At 41.4% G+C, this 22,475-nt stretch overlaps 1 protein-coding gene across 4 annotated transcripts in view; it reads right to left on the reverse strand.

Moving 5' to 3' along the window:
• ADK (adenosine kinase) overlaps window positions 1-22,475 on the reverse strand; it is a 599,984-nt gene that overhangs the window by 574,777 nt on the left and 2,732 nt on the right. Inside the window, exon 2 of one of the 4 annotated variants that reach the window (XM_063637609.1) lies at window positions 14,475-14,580. The exons of the other annotated variants lie outside the window; for them this stretch is intronic. The gene's annotated coding sequence lies outside the window, so the exon portion shown is untranslated. The remainder of the gene's footprint in view (window positions 1-14,474; window positions 14,581-22,475) is intronic. 4 annotated transcript variants of the gene reach the window in all.

The following is a 22,475-nucleotide window of genomic DNA, read 5'->3' on the forward strand; positions in this document are numbered from 1 at the left end:
TGAAATTAGTAAGGAAGCCAGTTTATAAAAATCTGTTTCCTTGCTAGCCATAAAACACATCAAATATTCCAAAAGATTTCAAGTTTCTTTAGAAAATGCTATTTTTAGCACTGTTCTCTTTAATCTAGGAAATGCCTATGCAGAATGAAGCCATGGTCTATAAAACTGATGTGTTCAGTCCATGAGTAAAAGCTGTTAAAACACTGAGCTATACTTGGCGTGGTTAAGACTTTGACCGAAGGTCCACAAGCAGAATTAGTCAATTGTTCCTCTGGATTAAACAGGATCTGAAGCAAAGCAGCAGCTGGCTTAGCAATTCAAAGTGGTGGAGACACTGGCTAGAGTTACCCACCTTCTCTTGTGGAAAATGTTGATAGATAATCCACATTTCAAACCATCAGTGCTTTTCAAACTTTAACATGCATACAAATCTCGTGGATCTTGTTAAAATGCAGGTTTGGCACTGCAGTCATCAATGACCAAAACTTTGCATTTCTTTATGTTCCCAGGTCTCACCAATTGCTTCTGGTCTGTGGGCCAGGCTGAGTAGCAAGGCTGCAAAGGTAGCAAGAGATAATCTGGTTTGCAACTTCTGCTTGACTTCCTATTACCTATATGACTTTAAGCTGGTTCTTTTTTTTTTTTTTTTTTGAGATGGAGTCTCACTCTATCACCCAGGCTGGAGTGCAGTAGCATGATCTCGGCTCACTGCAACCTCTGCCTCCCGGGTTCAAGCGATTCTCATGACTCACCTCTTGAGTAGCTGGGATTACAGGCACCCGCCATCATGCCTGGCTAATTTTTGTATTTTTGTAGAGACAGGGTTTCACCATGTTGGCCAGGCTGGTCTTGAACTCCTGACCTCAAGTGATCCGCCCACCTCAGCCTCCCAAAATGCTGGGAATACAGGCATAAGCCACCACACCCAGCCTTTAAACTGGTTCTTAATCTGTCTGTCCCTCTGTTTACCCATTACATGCTGTTCAGGGCACTGTGAAGTTTAAAATTTAATTAACTATAGTAAAGAGTCTAATAGAATCCTTGGCACATGGCATAATTATTACTTTGTTATTATCATAATAGTTAAACTTACATCTCTGGAGGCATGATCCCAAAGCTAACATGAACTTGGCCTTTTGAACAATCAAATGCACTTTTGCTCAATGCTTAACGTACTTTGGTAACACCTACCTTTGATTTGTAACATTAAAATTTTCAAATTAAAGCCGGGCACGGTGGCTCACGCCTGTAATCTCAGCACTTTGGGAGGCTGAGGCGGGAGGACCACAAGGTCAGGAGTTAGAGACCAGCCTGGCCAATATGGTGAAACCCCGTCTCTATTAAAAATACAAGAATTAGCCAGGCATGGTGGCACACACCTACAGTCCCAGCTACTTGGGAGGATGAGGCAAGAGAATCACTTGAATCTCGCGAGGTGGCTGACCTGTAATCCCAGCACTTTGGGAGGCCGAGGTGGGCGGATCACCTAAGGTCAGGAGTTTGAGACCAGCCTGACCAACATGGAGAAACCCCATCTCTATTAAAAATACAAAATCAGCTGGGCATGGTGGCATATGTGGTCCAACCACATGGTGGACCACATGTTCTTAATTATTCTATCACAGGGACAGTGATAGGTAAGGCTTACTTAGACTATAGAGCAGCACTGTTCTGTAGAAATATAATGCAAGATTCCTGTAATTTTAAATTTTCTAGTAGCCACATTAAAAAAGGTAAAAAGAGGCCAGGAGTGTTGGCTCACGCCTGGAAGACTGAGGCGGGCAGATCGCTTGAGGCCAGGAATTTGAGACCAGCCTGGCCAACATGGTGAAACTCTGTTTCTGCCAAAAATACAAAAAACTATAGCCAGGTATGGTGGCGCATGCCTGTAGTCCCAGCTACTCAGGAGCCTGAGGCACGAGAATTGCTTGAACCCAGGAGGTGGAGGTTGGAGATCGCGCCACTGCACTCCAACCTGGGCGACAGAACAAGACTTCAGCTCAAAAAAAAAAAAAAAAAAAAAGTGAAATGTAGTCCAACCTTGGGAGGCAGAGGTTGCAGTGAGCTTAGATTGCTCCACTGCACTCCAGCCTGGGCAACAAGAGCAAGACTCCATCTCAAAAAAAAAAGAAAAAAAAGAAAAAAAACATTTTCAGATTAAAAAAAATAGCCGGGCGCAGTGGCTCACACCTGTAATCCCAGCACTTTGGGAGGCCAAGGCAGGCGGATCATGAGGTCAGGAGATCGAGACCATCCTGGCTAACACAGTGAAACCCCGTCTCTACTAAAAATACAAAAAAAAATTAGCGGGGCGTGGTGGCGGGCGCCTGTAGTCCCAGCCACTTGGGAGGCTGCGGCAGGAGAATGGTGTGAACCCAAGGTGGAGCTTGCAGTGAGCAGAGATCACGCCACTGCACTCCAGCCTAGGTGACAGAGCAAGACTCCATCTCAAAAAAAAAACTAATTTTGATACCAAAACAGGTAGTCTTAAAACTTTATTTTTATTTTTATTTTTTTTTTGAGACGGAGTCTTGCTCTGTCGCCCAGGCTGGAGTGCAGTGGCGCAATCTCGGCTCACTGCAAGCTCTGCCTCCCAGGTTCACGCCATTCTCCTGCCTCAGCCCCTCCGAGTAGCTGGGACTACCGGCGCCCGCCACCACGCCCGGCTAATTTTTTGTATTTTTAGTAGAGACGGGGTTTCACTGTGGTCTCGATCTCCTGACCTCGTGATCCGCCCGCCTCGGCCTCCCAAAGTGCTGGGATTACAAGCGTGAGCCACTGTGCCCGGCCTAAAACTTTATTTTTTAACAAATATACTAAATTCAATATAATTAAGGGAAGACATGGGTCTGCAATATTAAAATAGTTAATAAAATTGAAGCCACACCAAAGATATTTTTTAACTCATTTTTGATATTTGCATCTAACTTTTTTTTTTTTTTGAGATGGAGTCTCACTCTGTCACCAAGCTGGAGTGCAGTGGTGCAATCTCGGCTCACTGCAACCTCTGCCTCCCGGGTTCAAGCGATCCCCTAGGCGTGCACCACCAGGCCTGGCAAATTTTTTGTATTTTAGTAGAGATGGGGTTTCACCATGTTGGCCAGGATGGTCTTGATCTCCTGACCTCCTGATCCACTTTTTTTTTTTTTTTTTTTTTTTTTGAGATGGAGTTTCGCTCTTGTTGCCCAGGCTGGGGTGTAATGGCGCAATCTCGGCTCACTGCAACTTCTGCCTCCCAGGTTCAAGTGGTTCTCCTGCCTCAACCTCCCGAGTAGCTGGGATTACAGGCATGTGCCACCATACCCGGCTGATTTTGTATTTTTAATAGAGATGGGGTTTCTCCATGTTGGTCAGGCTGGTCTCAAACTCCCGACCTCAGGTGATCCGCCCACCTCGGCCTCCCAAAGTGCTGGGATTACAGGTGAGCCACCGCGCCCGGCCAATCAGCTGTCTGTCAGGTGCAATGGCTCACACCTGTAATCCCAGCACTTAGGGAGACCAAGGCAGGAAGACCACTTGAGCCTAGGGAACATAGGGAGACCACACACCTGTAGTCCTGGGAGGCTCAGATGGAAGGATGGCTTGAGCCCAAGGGTTCAAGGCTACAGCGAGCTGTGTTTGCGCCGCTGCAATCTAGCTTGAGAGATAGAACAAGACCCTGTCTAAAAAAAAAAAAAAAAAAAAAAAAAAAAAAATCCATGTACTGTAGGAAATGAAAAAAAAGTTTTTTACTAATGGTCAACAAAACTTTCAAAAAGCTTATTCTCTCAAAATTTAAGTACCAGTCATTTCAGCAGTTACAAACACAAAAATATTATTTCAAGAAAGAGGACTCATGTGATCTTTCAGAGTCAATAATGTAGCGACAGAAGTAAAGACATATTTTTCCAGCCGGGCCGGTGGCTCACGCTTGTAATCCCAGCACTTTGGGAGGCCGAGGCGGGCAGATCACGAGGTCAGGAGTCAAGACCATGGTGAAACCCCGCCTCTACTAAAAATACAAAAAAAATTAGCCGGGCGTGGTGGCGGGCGCCTGTAGTCTCAGCTACTCGGAGAGGCTAAGACAGGAGAATGGCGTGAACCCGGGAGGCGGAGCTTGCAGTGAGCCGAGATCGCGCCACTGCACTCCAGCCTGGGTAACAGAGCGAGACTTCCTCTCAAAAAAAAAAAAAAAAGAAAAAAAAAGGTATATTTTTCCAGGTAAAGGCAGAAGTTCTTTTATTCACAGCAACTTCCCTTCCCCAGTCTTTCATGCTCTATTTCTAATCTTTCCATTCTACCTAGTCTTTTTCTAAACACACACACACACGCACAGAGAGACAGAGAGAGAGAGACAGAAAGAGAGAGAGCTGAGAGAGTACTGAGTAACTACTACTTTTGATCAATTTTCTAAACAATTTATTTCAACCCTATTGTTTTCCTAAAAGCCTAGCTTATCCTACTTTAGGAGAAAATAATCAACTGAAATTTTTAACCTTCAGTAGCCTTTTTACAATTAGAATGGTTGAATCAAGATAAGTGGGTCTGAATAGTTTGCTCTTCGTAAGACCAGTATGCAAATATTCCATATACTTTATCTAATCTTGTGGTTAGTCTGGACCTATAAGAGCAATCAGATATATAATCCAAAATAGCTAAGTGCCTCCAGATAGTATAACAAAAATGTGGACCCATCCACTAATCTCTTCAACAAATGCTTCAAGCCCCAAAATAATAGCAAAGTTCTCTTCAAACACAACCAGTTTGTTAAGGGTGCAATAAAACAAGCGCTCTCATATAAAATAAATGGGAGTATAAATTAGTACATTTCTACTATAAAGAATTTTGGCAATGTGTCAGTAATTCCAATTTTTAGGTCTCTCATTAAAAGAGAGACCAATGTGTATAAAGATTTGTATACCCAGTTATTCATTTCAGCCTTATTAACAATAGCAAAAATTTATTATATCCCAAGTAACCAGAAATAGGGTAATAGTTAAATAAATTACAGAATGTTATGGAACTATTATAAAATGTTTCCATAGACTTTTTAAGGACATAAGAAAATGCTCATGATATAATGTTAAATGAAAAAAGCAAAACAAAAGGAAGTAGAGTATGAACTTGACTGTGTTTAAAAAAATACACGCCATATATGCATGGAAAAAAATGATTGGAAAGAAATACACCTAAATGTTATTATTCGTTATCTCTGGAAAGTAGGATTATGCATAATTTTACTTTATTTACATTCATCTATCATTAATTTTGTAATACTCGTTTTATAGTTATAATTATTATTAAATATTAACTATCTTTTTTCTTTTTTTTTTTTTTTTTTTTTGAGACGGAGTCTTGCTCTGTCACCCAGGCTGGAGTGCAGTGGCACGATCTCGGCTCACTGCAAGCTCCGCCTCCCAGGTTGACGCCATTCTCCTGCCTCAGCCTCCCGAGTAGCTGGGACTACAGGCGCCCGCCACCATGCCCGGCTAATTTTTTTTGTATTTTTAGTAGAGACGGGGTTTCACTGTGTTAGCCAGGATGGTCTCGATCTCCTGACCTCGTGATCCACCCGCCTCAGCCTCCCAAAGTGCTAGGATTACAGGCGTGAGCCACCGCGCCCGACCTTTTTTAAATGGCTTAAAAATACAAAACTTACTCCTGCCCTTTTTGAAAACTTGCATTTTTAAAATCATAACCTTGTTCCTGAGTTTTTTTTAAAAAATTAATTCACAACCGTCAAAACTACCCTTATTTTTAGACAAATTGAGCTAATTTTATAAATGTTTCATTGTTTCATGTGTAAAGATTCTTTAAGACAGGAATAACAAAAATAAGATGTCCTTATGATTTTTTTGATTAATTTTAAATCACAACTTGACAAAAGTTAAAAGTGTGTATCCTACTTTCAGAGCTTTGCAAAGCCTTGATGAGCCCAGCTGTCATAACATGAATGTGGAATGTTTTCCCTGCATGTTACTTAAAAATACAAACCCTCATTTAATATGAATTTTAAAATCAGTAAAATAATATTATTTAAAGAATCTATATCATATCCAAAAAGAGAAACTTCTTAAAACTTGTCTCCCTAAAATAGTGTGCAGCCATGTAAAGGTCAGGAGCCTGGGAATGAGAAGGGATTCGAATCCTGGACTTCCCAATAACTTTATTACTTTTGACAAATCATTACCTCTTTGACCATCAGTTTCCTTTTCTGAAACACAAAGGAGTTTGTTATAGGTGACATCTCAGGTTCCTTTAAGTTCTTTTATACAACAAAAGAAAATACTTGTGCCTACTTGTATCTCAATACATACTGAATTTTTTTAAAGGACTTGATAAATTTTTATGCAATTTTAGTTAGCTTTCATTATGGACAAGTTTATTCAAAGAAACACTGCTAAATCTATTGATTCTCTCCTGCAAAAGACATTGTAAGAATGCTATTATGTTTATTTGCTTTTAATTATCATCTTTAGATTGTTATATGTCACATTTCACTTTAACATCACATATTTCAAACAAAATACAATCTTTAAATGGAAGCTGGCAATTTATTTCCCTGGAGAATTTGAAGAGTACAATAACATTTGACTGATTGAACTTTATTTAGTAAGAATTCTTAGCAAAACTCCCTCCCAGGCACACCCACACAGTACTTCTTTATTTTCTGTGAGCTACAAATCTTTGACTCTCAAAGACAACTCCAGTCTAAAAGTACAAGATAACACTGCTTATCAATTATACGCTGTACAGAACATATTTTTAAACTATAGAAGTGAATATCACTATCATTTCACAACAGAAAAGGTATTTTAATACAAAAATATAGAAAGTACATCACAGAAATAAAGAATAGCCCTTCTCAAAAGCTTGTTGCTAACCTTATGAAATATATTTTCTTTTTCCTTTTTTTTTAAGACAGGGTCCCACTGTCACACAGGCTGAAGTGTACTGGCGCAATCTTGGTTCACTGCAACTTCCACCTCCCAGGCTCGAGCAATCCTCCCACCCCAGCTTCCTGAGCAGCTGGGACCACAGATGCACGCCACCATGCCCAGCTAATTTTTTGGTAGAGATGTGGTCTCACGATGTTGCCCAGGCTGGTATCAAACTCCTGAGCTCAAGGGATCCACCCGCCTCAGCCTCCCAAAGTGCTGGGATTACAGGCATGAGCCACCACACCAGTCCTATATTTTCTATCTAAAAGATTTTCCTTATTTTGGCCAGGCACAGTGGCTCACATCTGTAATCACAGCAGTTCGGAAGGGCAAGGCAGGCGGATCACGAGGTCAGGAGTTCGAGACCAGCCTGACCAACATGGAGAAACCCCATCTCTACTAAAAATACAAAAATTAGCCGGGTGTGGTGGCACACGCCTGTAATTCCAGCTACTCAGGAGGCTGAGGCAGGAGAATCGCTTGAACCCGGGAGGTGGAGGTTGCAGTGGGCCGAGGTCATGCCACTGCACTACAGCCTGGGCGACACAGAGAGATTCCATCTCAAAAAAGATTTTCCTTATTTTTATCATTTCAACATAGATCTAATCTATGATACTTCACAATCTTTTTTTTTTTTTTTTTTTTTTTGAGACAGAGTCTCGCTCTGTCGCCCGGGCTGGAGTGCAGTGGCGCAATCTCGGCTCACTGCAAGCTCCGCCTCCTGGGTTCATGCCATTCTCCTGCCTCAGCCTCCCAAGTAGCTGGGACTACAGGCACGTGCCACCATGCCCAGCTAATTTTTTTGTATTTTTAGTAGAGACAGGGTTTCACTGTGTTAGACAGGATGGTCTCAATCTCCTGACCTCATGACCTGCCCGCCTCGGCCTCCCAAAGTGCTGGGATTACAGGCGTGAGCCACTGCGCCCAGCTCACAATCTTTTAAATTGTTCATTCATTAACTCAACAAATATTTATCGAGCATCTGTTCTACTACAGGAGACACTAGAGATTCGGCAAAGATCAAGAACATGTGCTGCCCTTTTAGAACTTGCATTCTAAGGAGAGAAAGATGAATAATCAAATAACAAACAAGAACAGCATCAAATGATCGTAAGTGCTATTCGAAGAATTAAAACCAGCAGATCAATGTAGAGAAAGAAATTTTAAACTTTAAATCATTTCTCCAAAAGCATAAAACCCTCAGTATTCCACGGAAAAATAATATACATATTCAAATTGAACTATAAAAATTTACCAAAAGCAGACAAATTTCCCAATGGAGGAAAAAACACTTTAAAAGTAATCATCCTTCAAAGGGCAGTAACAGAATTAAAAGCTTGGATATATAATTCAGTCATGTTTTTCTAAATTATTTTACATAATTGTGGCAGACTTAAAATAGGAACAATATCTTAGAGACAAGAAGTCTATGTTCCCTTCTCTTAAATCTGGGCTAGCCTGGAACTCCTCTGACCAATAGTGTATAGTGAAAGTGATGCTATGCCAGATTCTAAGCTAGCCTTTGAGAGGGCTGCCAGCTCCTGCTTTGGTCTCTTGGAGCTGCCACATGAGAAGTCCAACTACCCAGCTGAAGAAACCACAGAGAGGATCTCAAACTACACTAAGAGAAGCCCAGTTGAGCCAAGCCTCCAGTTACCCTAAGGCATAAGGTGAGTGAATAAAGATAAGATGGACCCTCCAGACTAGACCTGTTGTCAGCTAAACACCTCCAAGTGATCCTATTCACCATATAGAACAGAATCAACAGGCCAAGCTGCGTCTGAATTCCTAATCCAAAAATCATGACATCTAATAAAGTAGTTATTTTAAGCCACCAAATTTTGGAATAGAAAACCAAACTGTGTGAAAAATACATTTTTTGGCCAGACGCAGTGGCTCACGCCTGTAATCCTAACATTTTGGGAGGCTGCGGCGGGAGGATCACTTGAGCTTAGGAGTTCAAGACCAGCCTGGGCAATATAGTGAGACCTCATCTCTATTATATTTTTCTATATTTATATTTTTTAATTAAAAATACATTTTTTACATTGTAACCCGGTACCCTATACATATAACTGAAACAATGATTCACAGAGCAATACTTACCTCTTAGGTACTCAATGCACAATATTTTTTATTCTATTTCTCATTTATAAAATACCACTTGTGTAATATTCAAAAAGGCTCATGTAGTCTGGAAAACATTTTAGTCTATGCAACTCACTTCACAGGTGCATTCACAAATCCAGACAGAGACCTTAATAGGACTCAGGTGTCCTTATCCCTAATCCAAAGCTCTTTTCCTTGCACCATGCTAAAAGCCAACAGGTATTATAATTTGTAACCAGAAGTTCCTCACAAGCTCATATACACACCTCAGAACTGAGTGAAAGCTTAAAAAGCTTCATGGAAGTCATGTAGCAATCCGAAATAGCTAAGAGGAACTGAGACTTTTCCTATTTTAACCATTTCTTTTTTTTTTTTTCTTTTTTTTTGAGACAGAGTCTCACTTTGTCACCCAGGCTGGAGTGCAGTGGCGCAATCTCGGCTTATTGCAACTTCCACCTTCCAAGTTCAAGCAATTCTCCTACCTCAGCCTCCTGAGTAGCCAACATGGGCAGAACACTTGAGGCCAGGAGTTTCAGACCAGCCTGGGTGACATGGCAAAATCTCATCTCTACAAAAAATACCAAAATTAGTCGGGCATGGTGGCACAAGCCTGTGGTCCCAGCTACTTGGGAGGCTACAGTGGGAGGATGGCTTGAGCCTGGAGGCGAATGTTACAGTGAGCTAAGATCGTTCAACTGCACTACAGCCTCTGCAACCGAGTAAGACCCCATCTCAAAAAATAGTACTAATAAATTATTCTTAACTAGAACATTTTAATTAAACACAAGCAAAATTGGTTTGTCTAAAGTTTTGATTAGAAAATACAATCTACTGGCCGTGCGCGGTGGCTCACGCCTGTGATCCCAGCACTTTGGGAGGCCAAGGCGGGCAGATCACCTAAGGTTGGAACTTCAAGACCAGCCTGGCCAACACAGTGAAACCCCGTCTCTACTAAAAATACAAAAATTCACTGGGTGTGGTGGCGCATGCCTGTAATCCTAGCTACTTGGCAGGCTGAGTCAGGAGAATCACTTGAACCCAGGAGGTGGAGATGTACCCAGGAGGCCACTGCACTCCAGCCTGGGCAACAGAGCGATTCTATCTCAAAAAAAAAAAAAAACAAGCGAAAAAAGAAAATATAATCTACTAAAAATTCCAGTTCAATGAGTTAATCCATTTGCAAACCATACCACTAAGTGGATCCCACAGGAGAATAATTATTTTGGGGGGGATAAAACTACATATGTGTGAATAAGAAAACTTGAGAGACACAAGTCTAGACAAGATTATAAAACACAATTGACAATTGCCACAGAATTTCTTTAAGCAATGTGCTTATCTAGCACATACAGAATTTACTTTGACAACTTCTCAATTTCTATCTTCATACATAATATAAACAGCAAGACGCATGAGTCAGAGGTCCTGAACGTGAGATGAATGTTTACTACTTAGGGACTCTTAACCTCTTGGGGGTCTGTTTCCTCAGCTAAAGACAGATTGCCTGGTTGTCTTCTTGTGGAGATCAATAAGAAAATGTAAGTGAAAGTACTTGACATTTTCTTCAAATATGTTATTCTTATGTTAAAAAAATTAAATTTAATTTAAAAAAAGCTCCCCAGTAAATTGATGCTTCATTTCCTGTTCCAGAGCCTAGAGCAACGGCAAGTTATAAGACTCAGGATCAAATCTCACCTTGGATACTTAGTAGCTGTAACTTACTGTGTTACCTTACTGATACCACCTAGCCTCTCTGGGCTTTAATAGCCTCAACTGTACAACCCAAATATTAGACTCTGATTTTAAGTACCTCATCAAGCACTAATAACCTAAAAAGTCTAAAATATGTTCAGAGTTTTCAAAAATCACAAGAAACTGTGAACCACCATTTCAAAGCCACATCTGGCTGATACTGAAATCTGCTGCTGCTTTCACACCCCAACTCCATGTCTTGCAGGAAATCTCAGCTCTAGGAGGGAACATTTCCAACTCTACCTGGGAATAGACACTCTTAGGCATCTCTTCCCTCCGCTGTTCCTATCCCAACTGCCACCAGCATTCCCAAGCAGTCTTTGGAAATATGAAAGTAGTTTCTCAAAGGGAAAGGCTGAGAGAGCCTGCTTTAACCTGTTTTATGAGAGTAAAGAATCAACATCTTGGCCAACAAAGAAAACATTTAAAGATCTCTGAGTTTGACTTGGTATCTACAAGAAACTAACATGTCTTCTCAGGAATGGAGTTTATTGAAACTTCACAGAGAACTGAGGTCAAAGGTCTCTGATGTGGTGTTTTTTTACATTTGAAAAATGTAGGAATGCTACACAAATATGGAGGAAACAGTGCTAAAGAAGAGATTCTTGTCTTCCAGAGGAAACTAGGCAAAGATAAGAATCTATGAGTGTAAGTCTAGAAATGTATATATTTCTCTACAGAACACCCTTAGGATATTCAAACACAGAGATTAATAACCCTAAAGAAGTCAATGTATTACGTAGAGAACAACCTATACCCCCCTCCCAAAAAAAGGACAAATTTTTCCTTTTTTAAAAAAAATAAAATATTTTTTTTTTAAGATGGAGTCTCACTCTGTCACCCAGGCTGTGGTGCAGTGGAGCAATCTGGGCTCACTGCAACCTCTGCCTCCCAGGTTCAAGCAATTCTCCTGCCTCAGCCTCCCAAGTAGCTGGGATTACAGGCGCCCACCACCATGCCTGGCTAATTTTTGTATTTTTAGTAGAGACAGGGTTTCACCATGTTGGCCAGGCTGGTCTCGAACTCCTGACCTCAAGCGATCTGCCTGCCTCAGCCTCCCACAGTGCTGGGATTACAGGCATGAGCCAACATAACCAGCCTAAAATACTATTTTTAATAAACATTTTATACTATGTACTGAATTTAATAATCTAACCAAGTTTTATTATAATATCTCAAACCTAAACAATCAAATTTAATACATTTGGATGAACGAGCAGTAAGTAAAACAAGACAAAGTAGAATTTCATCGCTATGTTTTATATGCATCAACATGCTATCCCATGATAAAATGTAGTATAATCAATTCATCCTGAGTGGGTGAGAACAGATATAGCCAACAGCATAAATCTGCATCACTTCTACGGCTTAATGGCTTCAATCTTCAACAAAACTAAGAACTAAAAATGATAACTAAGGTCTCAGCTGTGCTGAGAAAAAACTATTTTAAAAAATTCTATTTTAGTAGAAGACTTCCTCAGTCAAGCCTATAAAACAACAAACTGTTTAAATCTCTATGTGGTTAAGTTCAAAGACAAACATGAGAATTGTTTATTTGTAAAGGAAATAATTTTCTTGTATTTCAATTTGTTTCCTCAAAAACTTAAGACAATTTTTCAGACTGCTGTCCTAGGGCTGAGAAGGAAACAGTTTCTTTTGCTATATCAAGAAAAAGGAATTTGAGAAAACCTAAGACATCTGAATTTGATTTTTTTGCCCTATTTTGTTTTCAAGTGACCCCTCCTAGATGAGTCAATAGAGACAAACTTCTTTAAAAAAAAAATTTGTGGTATTATGGATTTGTTTCACAGTACATTATGTTACACAGTACATTATGAAATTCTGAACAGTATTACTGACCTTCCATGGTTGTGCAGTTCTAATTACACTGCAAACAGCCTTACTAATTAAGGGCTTGATAACCCAGAGAAAAGAGATTCATCATTCTGACAGGTCACTGGGATCTTCTTTGTACATTCACTCTTTGAGAAACTCTATTCCTCCCCCAAATACGCAATTCTACTATATTAAAAGAAGAAAGAATGAGTGAAGACGTTAACCACAGGGCCTTAAGAAAAGGTTACCGTTGGCCGAGCACAGTGGCTCGCGCCTGTAATCCCAACACTTTGGGAGGCCAAGGCAGGTGGATCACGAGGTCAGGAGATCGAGACCATCCTGGCTAACACGGTGAAACCCCGTCTCTACTAAAAATACAAAAAATTAGCCGGGTGTGGTGGCAGGCACCTGTAGTCCCAGCTACTCAGAGGCTGAGGCAGGAGAATCACTTGAACCCAGGAGGTTGCAGTGAGCCAAGATCGTGCCACTGCAATTCAGCCTGGGTGACAGAGCAAGACTCATCTCAAAAAAAAAAAAAAAAAAAAGAAAGAAAATGTTACTGTTCATGTAGGAGAAGTGTATTTATTCTGAGGGAATTTTTCCCCATAGACAAATATAATAAATGACTATTATAATCGAGCTCACTATGGTCACCAGACAGAACAGAAACGCAAACTGGGGCCGGGCATGGTGGCTCACACCTGTAATCCCAGAACTTTGGGAGGCCAAGGCAGGCAGATCACTTGAGGTCAGGAGTTCAAGACCAGCCTGGCCAACATGGTGAAACCTAAAAACACAAAAATACAAAAATGAGCTGGGCACAGTGGCACATGACTGTAATCCCAGCTACTCAGGAGGCTGAGACAGGAGAATTGCTTGAATCCAGGAGGTAGAGGTTGCAGGGAGATGAGATCATGCCACTGCACTCCAGCCTGGGCGACAGAGTGAGACTCTGTCTCACAAAAAAAAAAAAAAAAAAAAAAAAAGAAATGCAATTGGGAGTACCTTTCTTATCCTTTAGTATCAGGTTGATTTTGCACACAAGCTCACTCCATTTAACAAAAAAATGAAAGGCCAAAGAATCGTGAAGTATTTTCAGGTAACAGTTCTCTCCATCAACTCCCATTATTGGTAAGAATTTATAGACAATACATGAATCCATTTTGCACCATTAAATGCTACAAGCAGCCGGGCGCAGTGGCTCACGCCTGTAATCCCAGCACTTGGGGAGGCCAAGGCGGATCACAAGGTCTGGAGTTCGAGACCAGCCAGGCCAACGTGGTGAAACCCCATCTTTACTAAAAATACAAAATTTAGCCGGGTGTGGTGGCAGGCACCTGTAATCCCAGGTACTCGGGAGGCTGAGGCAGGAGAATCACTTGAAACTAGAAGGCGGAGGTTGCAGTGAGCCAAGATCGCGCCACTACACTCCAGCCTGGTCGACAAGAGTGAAACTCTATCTAAAAAAACAAACAAAAAAAATCTTTAAAGGGTTAAGAGGCCAGGCATGCAGCTCATGCTTGTAATCCTAGCACTTTAGGAGGCCAAGGCAGGAGGACTGCTTGAGTTCAGGAGTTCAAGACCAGCCTGGGCAATAGAGTGAGACCCTGTTTCTACAAAAGAAAATTTTTTCTTTGATTAGCTGGGCACAGTGGTGCATCCCTGTAGTTCCAGCTACTCTGGAGGCTGAGATAGGAGGATTGCTTGAGCCTGGGAGGTCGAAGCTGCAGTGAGCCATGATTGTACCACTGCACTCCAGCCTAGGCAACACAGCAAGACCCCCTCATCTCAAAAAAACAAAAAAATAAATAAAAGAGTTAAGAATTCCCTGATTCTGCCAGGAATGGTTGCTCATACCTGTAATCCCGGCACTTTGGGAGGCTGAGGGGAAGATCACTTGAGGCCAGGAGTTCAAGACAGGCATGGGCAAGACCAGCATGGGCAACATAGTGAAACCCTGTCTCTACAAAGAAAAAAAAATTAATTACAATTTTAAAATAAATAGGCCAGGCGCGGTGACTCACGCCTGTAATCCCAGCACTTTGGGAGGTTGAGGCAGGTGGATCACGAGATCAAGAGATCGAGACCATACTGGCTAACACAGTGAAACCCCGTCTCTACTAAAAACACACACACAAAAAAAAATTCAGCCAGCTGTGGTGGTGTGCACTTGTAGTCCCAGCTACTCAGGAGGCTGAGGCAGGAGAATTCCTTGAACCTGGGAGCTAAAGGTTGCAGTGAGCCGAGATCATGCCACTGAACTCCAGTCTGGGCAGCAGAGCGAGACTTCATCTCAAAAAAAATAAATAGGAATTCCTTGATTCAACAGAAATTCAGAGCCTGTTATATTGCAATGAAGTGATCAGTTATGAGGCACTAAGAGTTATTCAACTACTTTCCCAACTTCAAGTAGCAATAGGTGAGATAAAACATGCACATACTGTACATTGCAATAATGCAAAGTATAAAGTACAAACAGTCAGAGGAGAAACCATTTCTAGGTTTGGTGAGTAGAAAAGTTCTATAGAGAAGAGAGAATTTGGCTAGACCTCGAAGACTGAGGTTGTCGGGTGTTTTGGAAGGGGAGAAGAGGAAGGTTGTTTTAATAAATATTGTACATGCTAAAATGGATTTTTCTCTCGCTGAGGGAATGACACTACCTCCCTCACTCTACAAGGTCCTATCGGAGTTGTTAATTACAGTGTACCCCTCAACACCCATCCATTTCCCCCCCATATACGAACAATGCCTACACTCACTGGCTCCCCAAACACCTAGTACTACCTACACACACACATCCCTACCTGCATGCACGCACACAACACATGGGCAGCCAGTGAGAATGTATCCAAGGCCAGCCCAAATCTCCACCTCTGATACAGTGATTGTAATGCAGGACAGGTAAGCCCCAGAACTGGGGCTTAGCCCAGGACGGTGCTTGGCTTCATCCAGGAAAAAATTCAAGGGTCAGCCAGTGGTGTGTTAGCAACTTTTATTGAAGCAGCAGTGTAAAGCATCGGCAGAGGTACTGCCCCTTGCAAAGCAGGGCTACCCCATAGGCAGTATGCCCAGAGTAGCAGCTCAGAAGCAGTTCTGCGGTCATATTTATACCCAATTTTAATTATATACAAATTAAGAGGCAGATTATGCAAAAATTTCTAGGAAAAGGGTGGTAACTTCCAGGACATTGTCATGAAAAGGGACGCTAACTTCTGGGTGTTGCCGTGGCAATGGTAAACTGACATGGCACATTAGTAGGCGTGACTTACGGAAAGCTGATTCCACTCTGTCCCTGTTTTAGCTAGTCCTCAATTTGGTCCAGTGTCTGAGTCCCACCTCCAGAGTTGAGTCCCACCTCCTACCTCAACTGGTTCAAGGTAGTGTGTAACACAGGTAGAACCAAATTTCTCTCAAAACTGATACAAGGATATAGAAAAACTCTCTTCCTTTGGACTCATGAGATTTTGGCATGGAGTTGAGAACTGCCATCTTGTTACACTGAAATGGCCTATGTGAGAGATAAATTGAATCTAAAGGACAACAGAGACAAGCGGTGAACTCCTAGATTGAGTCATATTTAGATGGACTTTAGGCCAGGTGCTGTGGCTCACACCTGTAATCCCAGCACGTTGGGAGGCCAAGGCAGGTGGGTCACCTGAGGTCAGGCATTTGAGACCAGCCTGGCCAACATTGTGAAACCCTGTCTCTGCTAAAACTACAAAACTTAGCTGGGCGTGGTGGTGCATGCCTGTAATCCTAGCTGGTCAGGAGGCTGAGGCAGGAGAGTTGCTTGAACCCAGGAGGCGGAGGTTGCAGTGAGCTGAGATCGTGCCACCGCACTCCAGCCTGGGTGACAGAGCAAGACTCCATCTCAAAAAAAAAAAAAAAATTAGATGGACTTTCCAGTTAGGTTGAGTCAACTGAGTCTCTCAGAGACTTCAAAATGGTTCTAAGTATGAACCAAAGTCTAGCCTAAGCATGTAGAAGGCAAGTAGCCAAGTGACCACTTCAATATAATTTCTGATAATCCCTAATTCAGTGAGTGACCAATGATCACACAGGCTACCTTCACATCTGTAATCCTGTTTGCAGGTAACATAGTAAAATAGCAGGACTCACTACTAACCAAATGTGGCTTGCTGACAAAATGGTAAGACCATGTTAATACAGTAACCAAACTGTTGTGCCTACAGAAGGCAAGAATTTCTTACATAATTGCTATACATATATATCTTCTAAATTGTAAAGAAAATACTAAAGTCAACATACATGCAATGAAAGTAAAAATGCAAATAGAAACTCAGATGTTCTTATATCGAAGGCTAATCACATTGCTCTAGATCTGAAGTTTATGAACCAAATTTTTAAAGAAATGGTACGAAGCCAAAAGTACAAACAACATCAGAAATAATACACATAAATGAGAGAAACAACTCTAAATCTGCTTTGAAAAATCATCAGAACGTATCTTCTTCAAGCGCTGTGTGAAACTTCAGTTTGTGAGACCATTTTGTAAAATAGCCTTCTAAACCTTCAAGTCCAGAAGTTGAAGAGAAGTCTGTCTTTTCAGTTACTACTGGAGAGGAAGAAAAGCCTAATAACTCAGTGACATCAACTGTACTGCTATTACAGTAGAGCTAGCCAAAAAGTATCTTTGAAATGAGCATCTACTTAGTATCACAGAAGTGCAGAACAGTGACTAGAGAAAAAAATCTAGGAACTGACTCTGATGAGAAATTATTGTTCCTGCATAGTAGCCAATTTTTAAAAGTAAACTATAAATAAGTAATAAAAGTCCACAATCCCTTTCTTAAATCCTTGGGGCAGGGTATGTTTTGGAATTCAGAATTTTATGGATTTTAGGAAGGTAACACTGCACTATATATTTTGTAGAACACCCAAGAGGAATTCATGTGGCATGTCATTAACAGCCTAGTATTTCCATAGCAAAGCATATACATTTGTGTCAGACAAATAAATACTACTGACACCTTTACATCAGTTCAAATTTTGCTGCCAAATTAATTCATCTCAAACTTTTTAAAAAACTTCCAGTTTCCAGAGCTTTGGAATTTCAGAAATATAGCTTAAAAGATTATAGCCTACAATAAAGTCATAATAATTATGTTACCAAGTTTCAGATGTATTTGGTATCCCAGAGGTCCATTCTGTAAAGGTGATATTTAGCCACTCAGCACTTGGCCACTTATATATTCAGTGTACTTCAAGTTTCTCCAACTTAAAAGCAAGAGTCCTAATATGTTCAGTGCAGAAACATTGGAAAATACAAGATTTTTTTTTAAACCTCATAATTCTTCCACCTAAAGATGCCCACTATTAAATTTGGAGTGTCTAAATTTTCACATTCTTTCTATAATAGATACATTAATATAATTAGCAAGAAAATCTCTGTAGTTTTAGTTTATATTTTTGTTTCCATCTTACTAGATACATATAATGCCCTTTCAAGCTGAGAACTGGTCTTTCTTAAATTTTGGTAAATTCTCAGCCATCAGCTCTTCCAGCCTGGCTTCTCCACCATTCACATTATTTCCTCTTTTTGGAACTCCCAGTTAGATGTAAGTTGGTGCCTCTCAATTTATGGAGTTGCACTGTTGCCCAGGCTGGAGTGCAATGGCACGATCTTGGCTCACCCCAACCTCTGCTTCCCGGGTTCAAGAGATTCTCCTGCCTCAGCCTCCTGAGTAGCTGGGATTATAGACATGGACCACCACATCTAGCTGATTTTGTATTTTTTTTTTTTTTTTTTTTTAGTAAAGATGGAGTTTCTCCATGTTGGTCAGGCTGGTCTCAAACTCCTAACCTCAGGTGATCTGCCTGCCTTGGCCTCCTAAAGTGCTGGGATTACAGGCATGAGCCATCACACCCGGCTCATATTTGTTAATTCCTATTTATTTCTCTGTGATACATCTGGGTACTTTCTTCCAATTCATTAATTTTCCCTTCAAATTTGTCTGGTCTAGAGTTTGACCTATTTTTTTAATTTCAATAATTCCATTTTTTCTTTAATATAGCCATCTATTTCATATCTACCTATTTTTGATTCATGTTTTTTTATGACCATTATTTCTTTTATCTTTTTTAAGGATCTTTAAAATACTTACAATTGTTTTGAAATTACCCATATTTCCATCAGATTTTTTGTGAATTTATCTCTTGGTAATTGTGTTAATTTTCTAAGTAATGGTCTTCCTCGTGTGTTTATAGGCTCAGACTTTCCCTCTTTTCCCAGGGGTTCTGTGATAGGCCACCCCTCTTCCAGAGTCCACGACCTCCAAGCTTGGTGCTCTTGTACTAGGTGATAGTGGGGAAACCACAGTTCCTGACTCTGAGCCATCTGGCAGCTCAGCCACTTCTGTATCTTCACTCTAGGTCCACAGCTCTTTAAAGCAACAGCCAGGAGCAGATGTTTTCAGCCTTCTTTCATCCAGTCTCAGCCCAGCTTCAGTTTCATACAGAGTATCTGACCCCAGGTCCCCTATATGTTATTTCTACCAGCTCCTGAACCCAGAGTCTAACTGCATGTTTCTTTTCTGTTCTTGGTCCCTGGAGATGTTTATCTTGTTCTTGAGTATATCTTTTCCTTTCTTTTTTAAATTTTTAATTGCTGCATTTCCCTCTCAACATCCTTATGAGGTTTGTACTATTACTATACCCATTTTACAGGTGAGAAAAGAGAGGTATGGGGCAAGTAGGCAATCTTCCCGAGATCACTAGCTAATAAGGATCAAGGGTCAAACCAGATAGCTGATGCCAGAGACCATGCTCTTAACCACTGCTCTACTGGGATCCATTCTGACCAGAATGCTCTTTAAAATTTTGATTATTTTTTCCCCCACCTAACTATAAACACTGCACACAGGAAAGATATTTTGTTTTCTTTTTTTGAGACAGGGTCTTGCTGTTACCCAGGCTGGAATGTAGTAGTGCCAGTGCCTCAGCTTCCAGAGTGGTTGGGACTACAGGAAACTGCTGCCATGCCTGGCTAAGTTTATTTTTGTAGAGACAGGGTCTCACTATGTTGCCCAGGCCAGTCTAGAACTCCTGGCCTCAAGCAATCCTCCCATCTTGGCCTCCCAAAATGCTGGGATTACAGGCATGAGCCATCCCATGTGGCCAGGATTTTAATTGATGGAAGTAAAGCAAAGACATATTCCAGGTAAAAAAGCAGCACATCAGCCTCATGTTTTATTTGAGGCCAAATATTCAGTCTAGGCCTATACCCAAAATGAGAAACAGTCTTCAATGCCCCTCGTTTTCCTAAGGCCCTTCCCACTTTCCCTGAGTTTCAAGCACTTCCATGCTTGTCCCTGGATACCCAGAACCATCCACCCAGGCTTTCCTCTGGCTCTACCACCCTCACGCTGCACTAGTATATATTGCCCAGGAAAGGCTCTTATTAAGGCATTCATACTAAGTGCATCAGGGGACTTTTGTTTTCCATTCCTTCATAGCCCAAAGCCTTAATCTTAAAGGATTAAATTTGCGAATATAAGTAAAAGGCATGCAATATCATCCAGAAATAACCAAACTCTTTCAATAGTAGATTATCATGATGAAAAAAGAAAATAGTAGCCAAGCTCAATTTTAGGCTGCATTATTAAAAGTACAGGGTCACTGGGCACGGTGGCTCACGCCTGTAATCCAGCACTTTGGGAGGCCGAGGAGGGTGGATCACGAGGTCAGGAGATCGAGACCATCCTGGCTAACATAGTGAAACCCCATCTCTACTAAAAATACAAAAAATTGGCCAGGCGTGGTGGCGGGTGCCTGCAGTCCCAGCTACTCAGAGGCTGAGGCAGGAGAATGGCATGAACCCAGGAAGCGGAGCTTGCAGTGAGCCGAGACCGCGCCACGGCACTCCAGCCTGGGCGACAGAGCGAGACTCTGTCTCAAAACAAAACAAACAAAAAAAAAGTATAGGGTCTAGAAAAATGAAAGTTATCAGTGCCACTCTATGCAATAAAGATTAATTAAGGCCAGGCGTGGTGGGCTCACACGTGTAATCCCAGCACTTTGGGAAGCCAAGGAATCCTCCTGCCTCAGCCTCCTGTGTAGCTGGGACCACAGGCATATGCCACCATGTCCAGATAGTTTTTGTTTCATTTTTTTTTTAAGATTCGAGGGTCTCATTTTGTTGCCCAGACTGGTCTCGAACTTCTGGGTTCAAGCAAACCTCCCACCTTGGCCTCCCAAAGTGCTGGATTATAGGTGTGAGCCACCATGCCCAGCTCCTAGGTTTAATTTTAGAACACAGGGTCCATAGTGAGGTAGGAGATAGAGGAAAATAATAAAAGGAGTCCATGGAAGTGAAATAGTTAGGAAGCAATATTTGAGAAAAGCTCAATATTTGCTGATTAGAGAACTGTAGTTTGTTTCCTTTTTAGTACTATTAAAAGTCATGATCCTTAATAATTCTTAATTGCTAATGTCAGATGGAGTAATGATGTGGGCTTTCAGGATTCAACATTTCCTAACATCAACTTTAGAGTTTACAAATATTTGCTGTGATGAACAAGTAGAGCTGTGCCTAAAGAAAAGTAGGCAGAACTTGAGGCTGAAGGTAAAGAGACTGCTTAGGAAGTCAAAACAAAATCTAAGCAAAACATAAAGTCTAAACGTAAGTTGCGGCAGCAGGAATGGAAAAGGAAAGACATTATAATGTGGATGTAAAATGAATCAAATATCTAGGTCTCAAACTTTAGAGTAAAGGAAGTTACTGGTGCCAGTAACAGATGCAGGAAATATGAAAAAATGCACAGATTCAGGACAACAGATAATTTAGTTTGGTGTATATGACTTCAAAATGTCAGAAAGTCACTCAGAAGCACATACTCAGCAGACAGTTAAAATTAAGGTCTGGGAAGGCCGGGCACAGTGGCTCACACCTGTAATCCCAACACTTTGGGAGGCCGAGGCAGGCGGATCGCTTGAGGTCAGAAGTTCAAGACCAGCCTAGCCAACGTGGCAAAATCCCGTCTCTACTAAAAATACAAAAATTAGCCAGGCATAGTGGTGCACGCCTGTAATCCCAGCTACTTGGGAGGCGGAGGCAGCAGAATTGCTTGAACCCAGCAGGCGGAGGTTGCAGTGAGCCGAGATGGTACCACTGCACTCCAACCTGTGTGCCAGAGTGAGACCCCATCTCAAAAATATATATAAAATTAAATTAAATTAAGATCTGAGAACTGAGAGGCACAGAGATAGAAAGGACACATGTGAGAGTGTCTAATACAAAGCCTGGACCCCATACATCTCTGCTTCAGTCAGACTATCTGCACTTCCCCAACGAAGGCAGCTCTCTCCCAGTTCTGCCACCAAACAAACTTTCCTATAAGGCAGACACCCTACTTCACAGATACCCTACAGTCACAGATGACTGGTTAACTCCTAGTCATCTTTAAGAATGCTCAGGTGTCATTTTCCCAAACCCCACTTATTTCCCACCAAGAGGATGGTACCTGTGCCTTACCTCTTTCTCTCTATATATATCCAGTTTTTAACACCATGTCTAAAATAGCATGTACTTGAAAGACAAACTGAAGGAAAAGACTTGGCATGTGCTCAACAAGCCTTGGAAGGCACTGTATTCCCTTAAGAGGTGATCACTAAAGAAATGAACTTGGATGAGATTTCCAAAGGAGAGAAAAGAAAACTAAGTTGTCTTAAATATAAGTGGTCATCATGGAACACCCTCGTCTAGGGAGCAGTTCCCAAAAATGTTTCTCCACTTCTTTCATCACAAAATACCTCGTCTGTAACACAGGAATCATTGTTCCTACCTCATAGGTCACTGGGAGGGTTAAAAGAGATAACATATATAGAGCACATAGTATA

Source organism: Symphalangus syndactylus, chromosome 4 (genome assembly GCF_028878055.3).
Source record: "Symphalangus syndactylus isolate Jambi chromosome 4, NHGRI_mSymSyn1-v2.1_pri, whole genome shotgun sequence".
Taxonomy (NCBI): Eukaryota; Metazoa; Chordata; class Mammalia; order Primates; family Hylobatidae; genus Symphalangus; species Symphalangus syndactylus.